The sequence below is a fragment of the Taeniopygia guttata genome, chromosome Z, assembly GCF_048771995.1.
Source record: "Taeniopygia guttata chromosome Z, bTaeGut7.mat, whole genome shotgun sequence".
In the NCBI taxonomy this organism is placed as follows: Eukaryota; Metazoa; Chordata; class Aves; order Passeriformes; family Estrildidae; genus Taeniopygia; species Taeniopygia guttata.
In genome coordinates this window covers 68,243,519-68,255,204 of record NC_133063.1, presented here as the reverse complement: position 1 = coordinate 68,255,204, position 11,686 = coordinate 68,243,519, and the positions used below count along the sequence as shown (strand labels likewise).

General features: G+C 40.1%; 1 long non-coding RNA gene across 1 annotated transcript; it reads right to left on the bottom strand.

The window, feature by feature from the left end:
- Positions 1 to 1,269: 1,269 nt before the first annotated feature.
- LOC140681841 (uncharacterized) lies at positions 1,270 to 4,567 on the bottom strand. The gene is made up of 2 exons (XR_012053018.1): positions 2,135 to 4,567; positions 1,270 to 1,784 (listed from the first exon to the last, which is right to left on the bottom strand). It is a non-coding gene; the product is annotated as an uncharacterized lncRNA (long non-coding RNA).
- Between the last annotated feature and the right edge of the window lie 7,119 nt (positions 4,568 to 11,686).

Genomic DNA, 11,686 nt, shown 5'->3' with positions numbered 1-11,686 from the left:
CAGAAGGAGTCCAAGAAGGGTCTGACTAGAGAGAGGAGGTCCCGGCCTATCTCTTTTCTTCTCACACTTTTTCAAATTCCTCTCTTTTTTTGTGAAGAACAATATGTACTTGCATTGTGTCATGCTGGCAGTAAGCAAAGCTGCTGCTTTAAAGCTTTTCAAAAGAAGTATAGCTAAATGCCAAAATGCTCAGGGTTTTTAATGAAAAAATATAAAACTTCAGGGAGAGAGAAAAAAGCCAGATTATAAAATACATTAGTCTAAGCTTCTAATTTGCAAAAGGAAAAATTTTACTGTAGGTATTATGTATATAGAAAGGAGCCAGAATATAAATAGTGTAAATGGAGCTACTCTGTTACATGCAGATCACTGTTTAACAGTAGAAAAAATGCATTAAAATAGCTTCAAGTACAATCCTGCTCTTGTAGCACAATGTAGTTAAAGCATAGTAGTTCTTGTGTGGTAGATCCCAGTCTAGCAGCAGATCATATGAGGTTCAGAGCAATAGAAATTCAGGGCAATTTCACTGACAATAGAAAATCTTCAGGGCAATTTCACCGACAATAGAAAAACTGATCTTTAAACATTATCTGAATCTGGCTATGAGAAAATACATGACAATTCAGAAAATACAACAAATCATTAGGAATTCCCTACCCCTTTGCTTTACTAGCCAAGACCTAAACACAACTTTGTTCTTGGCAATTTCAGTTGCAGATACTCAAGGATAAGGAGCGTTCATGGTGTATTCCTCTGGAGCAGGAGTGTGGGACACCAAGTGGCTGCACCTAGTTCTACTCAGGAGGTGCTCTCAGACTACTTTCAATGTGAAACCTCTCTTAAATAAGCAATTATAATTTTGGGCCACTGTCCATTCTTTATTTTGGCATGTCTCAGTGTAACTAAAATCAGTATGGCTGGGCATGCAAGTCACAGCAGCTTACACCCCTCTGCAGACTACTACATCAGCAAATTTGTGAGTTTTCAGTCCAGAGGTGCCTTATACAAATCTCAGGGTATCCAAGGTAAGACCTCAGAAACTGGACACCCCTCAGCTCTGTCAGACAGGCCAAAACAGACAGTTTTTAATTGCAAACAGGTATTTCAATAATCATTGAAAAGACTGCTGTCAGTGTAGAGTAACTGAAAGTGGTCCAGCTGGAAGAGGAAAATGTCTTATCTTGAAATAGATAATTTCCTTTTCACCTGGTCTCAACATCGTTATGAGATGGGAGAATAAGCAAAAAACAAAGAACCAACACCTACAAATTAGGAATTGAATGATCTTTACTGTTAAGACTTCTTCTTGGTAAGTAATCTTAGAAAACAATGTCTTTACAATTGCATCAGAAGCAATAGAGCTTAGTAAAGAGAAATGCAGATGATATTTCATACAGAGGCATATGAATCCATGGAAGGTTCTGCTCCATAACTTTTGCAAGTTTCCCAGAGCTTAAAGGGAAAAAAAAAAAAAAAAGAAAACAAAGCTTATTTTCAGAGTTCATGTTTTTCCACCTATCATGGTACATTTTCATAACTCCAGGAGAGTGGATGTTGTGGGAGTGAGGCAACAGTTTCAGGAATGCTCTCATTGTTGTGATCTTGAGGACAAAGTGACGCTGTCTGAGACTCGAGATGGTTTGGTGTCAGTAAAAAGTTTCTGTTCCAGTTGCTTTTTTCTTTAAAGGAACAAAATAGTGAACCAACTCAGTAGTCTAGAGGGACATGCACGTGTGGCTGGAGAGATTCATTGCAGTTTCTGAGCCTTGTTATGTGTGATCCAGCTGGAAAAGAGAAACAGTTTCTGTTACCTGCGAGCTGCTACAAAACTGAGTCAGCAGGGGAGCACAGCAAGGCTCACCACTTCGGGTTAAATTCATTTCCAAGCATGTGCTGTTGGGTTGCAGCTTTTGTTTAAAAAGGCTCATAAAGCACTGACTCTTGGTTCATCTGAACTCTGCTATGTCAGCATATGTCCAAAACAATCTGCTGAGACTTCTGCATTCAGCATCTTGTCCTGAAAAGCGCTTGCTCTGGCCAGCACTGCTCATAACTCACTCACTAGCTGGGCAGGCAAGAGTATAACGATTTATGCAAAGAACACTCCTTGCCTATACCCAGAGGGTCATCTTACCTGTGGGATCATGGGATTCCAAAACCTGGAGGACCACAGGACATCTATGGTCTGAGCCAGGATGTTCACTATTGCTTGACTTATTAACTCTCTCCCCAAACTTCACAGAATGCAGAAGAAACACACTGCAACCAAATCATAGATTGGTGCAACATCAATCAGTTGGTTTTGCAGAGTGAAATTAAAAATAGCTGCATCAGAAAACTTCTCATCTCTGAATGCACAGAACATACCTGCAAATCAGCAAGTCATAGAAACACAGAATATCCTGAGTAGGAAAGGATCTGAAAGAATCAAAAAGGATCATCAAGTCCAACTCCTGGCCCTGTCCAAGACACCCCAAGAAACACCATACATGCCCAAGGGTATTGTACAATTGCTTCTTGAACTCCGTCAGGATGGTGCTGTGACCACTGCACAGGAGAGCCTGTTCTGATGCCCAGCCACCGTTTGGGTGAAGAACCTTTTGCCCATATTAATCTTGAACCCCCTTAATGCATTCCGCCAGGTCTTGTCACTCACCAGAAAGGAGATCTGTACCTGGCCCTGCTCTTCCCCGTGCAGGTAAGTTGTTACTGGAATGAGGTCTCCCCTCAGTCTCCTCCAGGATGAGCAAGCCAAGTGACCTCAGCCAATTGCCATATGTCTTCCCTTCACAACTGAACAAAATATGCTAATGGAGGGAATTGCCAAATGGAGGATAAAAGGATAACAAGATTGTGAAAGAGGAGAGCAGAGTAACTTTACAAGAAAGGCACAGGTATACAGCTGCAGAAGATACAGGAAAAAATAGAGATGCAAGAGGATAAATGAAGAAAAGAAAGCTATATATATAGTGAAAAAACATACACAAACAGGAATGTACATAGCAGGAAAATGCGGTAGGAAATCAAAGCTTAATTGTATTTGTATCTGGTACACAGTAAAGCCATTTCAGAATTTATGTTATCACTATCTCTTTGTCTAATATTGATTTTTGGCCTGAGGAAATCCCTAGTAACAGGTCATGAGTCCATTGTACTTTGTCTTTGTCCCAGTAAGCTACTAGAAAAGCTATCTCTAGGATTTTTAACTAGAGAAGGCAGTGATTTACAATCTAGATTACTTTTGATGAAGAGAGCAGGGAGAAGAAAAATTCTTTGACAGCTGCTGTCAGAAGTGAGGCTGGTCTTCTCCAACGAGCTAGGCTGGGTCAAGGCAAGGCCAAAAGACTGTAAGAACTAGAATAAAATGACATTGGGAGAAAGCAATTCAAAAGACTTCCTACTGGTCTCTGCTTGCTGAGACTGTGAAATAACACTTACTGCAGGCTGCATGGATGGGGGAGGGCCTGACAGCTCCAGCAGCGGGAGTCCTGCACAACCAGAACTTCACTCAGGGAAAGTCTGGTCACAGCTGGGGCACATGTCGTTTCTTCTCTAAGTCTTGTCTTTACCAGCCAAGTCTTTTACAGAAGCAGCTGCAGGAAGCTGGACAGGCTTTTATCTACTGTTGTCAGTTTCTGGAAAACTTAAATCCTTGCATATATGTACTTCAGCCCTTGATTTTTGAGGTGGTATTTCAGAACTGCTGACTTCTTTCCTTTTGAACAGTTTGAACAATAAGATGACAGGAAAAACAAAAAAAAAAAGCAAAAAGGTAAAATTTTAGACAGAAATTCTCTACTGAAACTAGTAGTTCACAAAATAACTGTAGTTGGGCCCAGTTCTTTTTATCCCAAATCAGCTTGTTCATCTGTAAGATTAATAGTACGGGGAGAGTAGGCCAAGAGGATAAATTATTCTGTTCTGTATACCTTAAATAAGCAGAAAAATGCAATTTTTCTTCAGAAATCAGATATGAACAAAGATTACACTTTGCAGGTGTTTTGTTGTAATACCTCCCACAGCCAGACCTTTCTCTTGAACTGTGGTAAGTTCTTATTTAGTTTTTGTGTCCTTCCCCCCATCCTCCCACCTTGCATGTGCTTGACCTCCATTAGCCCAAGCTGCCATGTAAACTCAAGAACAGAGAACATATTTACTAAGTGGTCCTGTCTAAACTCAATGAGTGCTTCAACCCTTGACTTATACAAGAATTTAAGAGGTGTTGCCTGACATCTTTTCCACAGTCAGTACATTGCTTTTGAACATGTAACTCTGGGGGTAAAAAGTGGTAGATCCCATTGAGAAACCTAGCAGGGGACTTATGGCTTCTGCTTTTATAATTTCTAAACTACTGAACTACAATTAACACAGCTCAGGGAGATAATAATAAACAGAGCTGCCATCAAATTAAGTAAGGCACTTCCCATATGTCTACACTTCTTTTATATGCATGTGTAAGCAGACGGAGGGGAGCAGAGAGCATTCATATCAAGTGATAAATAACAGACCCAGGGCTTCTTGGAAAACAAATGAGATAATTATGGAGAAGTTAAGTATCATTATTATGATTATTTATTATTAAAAGCTAAGCAGTAAGAGAAAGCAGTGTCAGGTGATTATGGCTATGTACATAGAGAACTTTCAACATTTAATGTAAAAAATACCCTCATGTCAAACCAATAATCACCCTTTCAAAATTATGCCATAGAGAGTCATATATATGGAGTGTTGAGAATAAATCTTTTGATTCCCTGTTGTAATGTGCAAATTGTCACCTCTCACATGAAGGTTGCTGCTGCAGGACCTTGTGGCAGCTGAAAAGCATATGTTGTGCTTCCCTCACCTTCTCCTTCACAGTTCCTTACAGTTTCTTGAAATCTCTCTTGATAAATGTCTTCAGAAAAATACTTTATGAGGTGCTTACCTATAAAAATATATCTTTCAAGGCCATGTACACAATGAGGCCTTAAACACTAACCACACACAAGAAACACTGTTCATTTGGTTCAGCATGTAGATGCTGAAGGAAATAGAAAGCCATCAGTGCTCTGTCAGAGTCAAGGTGGAACATATTAGCAGTTTGTTGTAACTTGATGTTGCTCACCTGCTGCCAGAGAGGAGCAAAGTCCCTCACAGATGATGCCCTTTTGTTTAAATGGCCATTTGTGCCTCGAGATATACAGCCTGAAAAGAGCAGAGTGTGTGATCAAAGACATGGGACAGCTTCCATATGAAGAAAAACTAAAAACACTTGGACTCCTTGGTGAAAATGTGGGAATGCTCAAGGGAGGAGATGGTCCAGGTATGATAATAAATATCAGGAATAATTTGAAGAAGCTACTGGGAAACTTTTTTTTCTTTTTTCATAGCATAAGGACAAGCAACCAGGTTTAGAGCAAACAGAACCAAGACATTTAAAGCCAGAGAAAAGCAGAGTGAGAACTTGTGAGAAGAACAATCGTGTGGACACCGAGGTAAGTGAAGAAGGAGGGGCAGGAGATGTTCCAAATGCTGAGATTCCCCTGCAGCCCATGGTGAGACAGCCCTGCCCCTGCAGCCCAAGGAGATCATGGGGAACGCAGAGATCCAGCTGCAGCCCGTGGAGGAGCCTATGCTGGAGCAGGTGGATGTCTGGGGGAGGCTGTGACCCCGTGGGAGACCCATGGGGAGAGGCCCTGCTCCCAGGCTGGAGCAGCCTGTCCTTGGAGCATTGCCCCCGTGGAAGAGTGACCCACGCTGCAGCAGGTTGGGGAGGACTGCCTGCCCGTGGGACGGACTCACACTGGAGAAGTTCATGGAGATCTGGCTCCCATGGGAGGGGACCCCACAGTGCAGCAGGGGAAGGAATCCTCTGCCTGAGCAGTGGGAGAAGCCATGGGTCATGGACTGACCATAACCCCCATTCCCTGCATCCCTGTGACATTGGGGGAGGAGGTAGAGCTGGAAAGGAGGGAGGGGTGGGAAGAAGGTGTTTTCTTATTATCTTGCTCTGATTTTGCTAGTAATAAATTCAATTCATATCTCTAATTAGAGCCTGTTTTGCCCATAGTGGCATTTGAGGAGGGATCTCTCCCTGTCCTTATCTCAATCCATTATTAAATGGAAATGTTTGTTAAATTTTCTCTCCCCTGTCCATCTGCAGAGGGGAGTGAGTGAGGGGCTTTGCTGGGTGCTGGGCATCTGGCCAGGGTCAAGCCACTACACATTATTTAGCATGTTTTCTATGTCACACTTGAACCTCACACTTATCTCGGGGAATCAGCCTCTGATTCCCTAAGACAAGCAGCTTTATTTACTGTTACTCTTCAATCCAGAAGAACATTTCAAGATGTATGACTTTCAAATATCAGAGCAACCTGACCACATGTACCCTTCATTCAGTCTTTTCAATATACTGTGAATACTCATCTAAGTCCTGAAGTGGTTTTTCTCCCCCAATAAAAATATGACATCTTTTCCCCCATACCAATCTGTGTACTCAGACTAAATCACAAAATCATAAGATGTGGCACAGTTACAGCTTGATGCAATATAGCAGCTCAATTCACAATTTTGTAAAATTATTTCAGCTATATATGAACAAAGACACATCAGTGGATGAGGAAACTTGTTTTGTCTGTTCTTGTTTCACAGTAGAAAGAGGAAAAACATATTGTCAGCATATTCCTAATTATAGATGATTCTATACAGCCACTGTCCTTTGCATTGAGTTTTGTGAGGATGCAAATTGCTGATACAGTGCTGCACATTAGTTCTGATACAGTGCTGCACACTATTTCAGTAGTTCTTTAGTTTAAAACAAATAAAATTACAATATCAAAGAAAACAGAATACAGAGGGAAAATGTAAACAGCACTGCAAAGGTGCTATTCCCTCTTCTATTAGCCACAGAATGGTCTTTACAGACCTTCTTTGGATTAGAATTATAGCCAATTTCAGGCAGGGAGAGAGTAGCAAGGTCTAAGTTCTGACATGCAGTAAGTACTTGAATTTTATTTTGATATTTTTAAGAAGATTGCAGTGAATTACATTTTTTCAGGTTTTAAGTGAAAGAATAGCAGTGGAAAGATGTTAGATTTACTTTGAAATTCTTGACTTGTGCTTTAAGGGAGTTCATCTACTCTAATACCAATTTGCTTTAACTCTAAAAAATATGTAAAATATTGTCTTGTTATAGCCAGGGGCAATTTGTCTGTTGTGTTTATGACTTATTTAGAGACTTTCTTTGAGATTTGAGCTCCTTGTATTAGCCAGAACAGAGAAACAAGTCACTTGACACTTTGCATAAGGATATCCCAGTGCCTACCTGTGTTTCTTGGAAGGAACTGATTAGTGCCTTTACCTTGGGTAAGCTCCATTAGCTGAAGGAGCAGCTGACAGAAGCACTTCTCCTTTATGTGCACAGTAGCATCACCTCGTGTGTCCCAGGGGCACAGGGTCAGTGCAGTGGTGTTCCTGGTCCACCTGCTCCAACCATAACTACCTTTGACAGAACTATGTCAGACTTGCCCAAAAGTCACCTCTTTTACTGTCAGACAGAATGTGGGTCTCAGATTCAGTCAAAGAAAGAAACTGAGAGTTTCTAGCCAGGCAAAAAGCCTGGGAAAAAATGTAAATAATTCTTTATCTCTCTTGTTTTTCACATCGTTTATAATTAAGTTCTATCACTGGGCGTCAAGCACTTTGCACCAATGCTGTGTCTTGTTTTTACTTCAGAACCAGTGGATTTGGTCCTTGTGAAGCTCTGTATAAAAGAGCAGTGTACTTTGAATAAATCGGAGTTTTACTCTCAGCAGCCTTCTGAGTCAAGTCTATTCATTCCCATCTGGCCTCGACAGTGACAACAGACCAAGTGTGGCAGGGAGCAGATAAGGACTTAGGCAGCAGAGTTAAGACTCCCTCTTGCACTCCTCTATCCCTTTTTCAGGTACTTCTGTCCAAGGCATAGTGTCAACCTTACAGTGCAAAGGCTTCCCTAGCACATCTCATACTATGTCCCAAAATCAGAATATATCCTTTCAATTGTGCCATGAATTAATATCCCATATTGCCTTTCACTACCAAACTTAGGCCTTACAGTTTAGAGGTATTAAGAAGACGATTCCACAGCTCTTCCCAGGTCTAGCTCTCTCCCAAGATTACATGTTGAATGGAAGTTGTATTTTTTTCTGTACAGATGTATTCTGTAAATTGTAAATGCTATACATATTGTGATTTTGTGCTCATAATAGCAAATCTAGGATCACCTGCAAAAAATCAGGGCATTCTGCTTTTGGCAATACTCATGCTACAAAAGAAATTGAGAAACCCCAGAAAATTATGTCATACATCTACTTATACATATAATAGCATCAGTGGCAAAAAGCCACATTCTTGCCCTTCTGTATGTGCCCAGACACCTAGCTTTCAGTTATTTCTATTACCTTGTAAGACTGCAGAGATATATTCATAAGAAAACTAGTTCTTTTAAATTTTCCAAATGTGTATGCATCTGCAAGTGAACACTGCAAAAAGGCTGCCCCTTTTACTTTTCATCTTTACATACTAATCTGTTTTACAAATGTTTTAAACACAGCATGGCAACCCTTGCTGATAAATTCATGGAAAAAATATGACCGTGGACAATGACTAATGTGTGTCTCATGCATTTCTGCCCTATATTCTGCCATACATTTGAGGGGAGATATTATCATATGGATTAAGTTAGTAACACTCATCCTCACATTTTCAGGGAGTGCTTCCTCTTAAATCATATCTCTTTGGACCCTGACAGGCTTTCACACCTAGTCTTATTTCATGCTGGAGCTTCCCAGGGACGCATTAGTTGTGCTTCACAAATCACCATGTTTGCTAGTGAATGAAACACCCTAAGCAAACATTAGTTAAATATTTGAAGGAACTGGGAGCATTTTACACTTTTGTTAGTGGTGAGCTAAAGGGTCTATCTCCTTGAAGCTTCTACCATATGTTTTCTTCTTAAAGCAAGTATCTTAATAAGGTAGTCACAGAAGATTTTGATTAGTGTAAGATATCCATGATATCTTTATCTCATAGTATCTTTCCTCTATGGTTTTCTGCAGGTGTTTTATTTTTCCTAAGGGGTACTTATTAGGGATTCTACAAGGGGATTTATTAACCAATTTATTTCTTATTTTTATTCACCAAAAATGTATCTCCTCTGTCCAGTTTAATATATTTCTCTCATAGGAAAAAAATACATAATACGTCTCTCCTATATACATAGACTGTAACTTGCCTGATATCAAAGATCAGACATGTATGACTCTAAATGGGGTAAACTAAATGACTTCTGTGAAATAAAGACTTCTGTGAATCAAAGTATGACATTTTTAATCTGGAAATGAAGTTTGAAATAAATTCTCTAACCAAAAGAAAATCAAAAGCAGAAGTCTCAGAGACAATAGAGTCTTCTACAGAAAGGTATGGCAATTTCCCCTCAGATAGGCTACTACCATCATAGTGGCCATAATTTTCAAAATCCTTTTGTGACTTTTGGCTCTAATTTTGTGTGTCTTCAAAGAGCTGAGTGCATCCAGCTGAACTGCTGTCTATTTTACACAGGTACAATAAATCCACCACTAGTAAGCAGGTATTCAAACCACTGTTATCAGGTTAGTAATCCAGTGGAGTATGAGACAGGAGCCAGATGGAAGCAAATCTTATCAGATAGAGGGAAAATGAAATTAGCAAATTTGGCCAAAGGCCCATTTATTCCTAGTCATTGTGGTGTATTTTCAAGAAGACTTGGCACCTGAAGTCTTCAGAGGCAGTGCTTGCCAATGGTGTTCTAGTAAGAAGAAGCATGAATCTTGTGTTCCATTACTTATTTCTTGGGTAGTTTATTGCAGCATCCTACCATATAGCTGAGCACCATGATATAAGCAAATACCAGATAGCCACATCATAACAGGATAATCCAAACCTATTTCAGCTAATTTTGCCAGTTTCTTCTACAGTTTCTAAACTGTCTGTGCAGAAAGTGGTGAGGTTTTCAGAGGATTGCAGCCAGCTTCGCTTGTGCAACAAGTTATGTCAGCTGGCTGTTGTTGATACAAACTTCCTACACAAGGGCATAAGGTCTTTTAAGCTACTTCTGTTCTTCAAGGAGAAAGATAAATACCTCAAGAGGGCAGTAAATCTCATCTGAAGACAGGCAAACTCTGGAGCTGCTTATCTACTGACCATGAAGGCAGAGTGGACTACTGACTTAAAACAGAGACCTATGTTGCAGACAGCTAAACATTAAATAAATTTGGCCTGTGTCCCATTGTGCACCCAGGTAATACAGCAGGGACACAGAGGTGAATGTTCATGCCCTGGCTTCTGCACCTAGACAGGACAACTTGAAGGCAGACAATGATTCAACTTTGCAAGGAAGTCAGTTCTTAACATTTTCTTGTGAAATTATCATGTTTCTGAAGGGCAGTTCAGAAGCCAACTAAAAGGGAACTGTATAAAAACAGAGAGCTAAATATCTGGTTTGCACAGATAAATAAGCTGTCTGGTTTCTAGAAAGGGCTCAGATTGATTCATTTTAGCAATTAAAATGCTTTTCAAAATTTGGTGTCAGCTACATTCCTGTACTAGGCAAGCAATATTGCCCTTCAAACCTACAGGCATCTCTAATTTTAGTTTTGTTTATTTAAGTAGAAGTGTTCACATGCCTAAAATCAAATCTGTGAGCTAGGAGCCATAGCATGGTGTTAAGCTGGGAAAACAGGAGGGACACACAGCTCGGTAAAACAAATGACAAACAGGAGAGAACAAATCAGCATCACTTCACCAAGAAATCTGGAAGTTGCAGAAATATCCTTTAGGCTGTTTGGTGTGTAAACTGCAAGGTCATTGTAAACTAGCATACAGCATACCTTTCTGTCTATCCTTAAACATGTTTTTTGTCGCCGTAACAAAAGCCACAGCTGTAAGCAGTTTATGCTGCAATTGCTTTATCAACAGCCATTGGAATAAAAGTAAGGTAAGTCCTCCTTTGTTGCCTCAACAACCCTCACCTCTGCTACAAAAATGCTCTTTAACTGGCTGCAGACGGGCTTCTTCACAAGTGTTTCTAATTCACCTAAACATCTTGATAGGAAATGTCATAAATTATGTGTATGAGACTGTCAGTAGAATTTTCAACAGAAGTAAATTGAGGTCGTATTGAAATAAAATGAGAACCTTGGACAAATTTCTGAGCCTATAAATGTTCAATTTCAGCTACAATCCCACTCACAAAGACATTTGGGAAAACTTTGATGATCCCAGCAAACATCTGATTGGTGAGAGAAGGAGACTTGTAGACTGCAATTTCCCTAAATCTTGCACTGTAATCTTCCTGCATTTTCCACAAGTGATTCCATTTACGCTTTTCAGAAGTGATAAAATGTATCACATATGAGCTATTGTGTCCATTTCCTGAAGACTCATCTCAGTCCGGAAGAAAGATTCTCTTTGCACTTTGATATTTATTTCCAGGTGTACTTATTTCTCTGGTAGGCATTTGAGATCTGGGTGCTGAAAAGATGCATGCATGTACTTAACATTATATATGTGAATACCACCATTGATCTCAGCAGGACTACCCTCCATCTGAAGTCACTGAGACTACTCATGTCTGAAATTGGGCAGGTAAATTAAACCCTTTCAGGATCAGGGTTAGAGCACACAG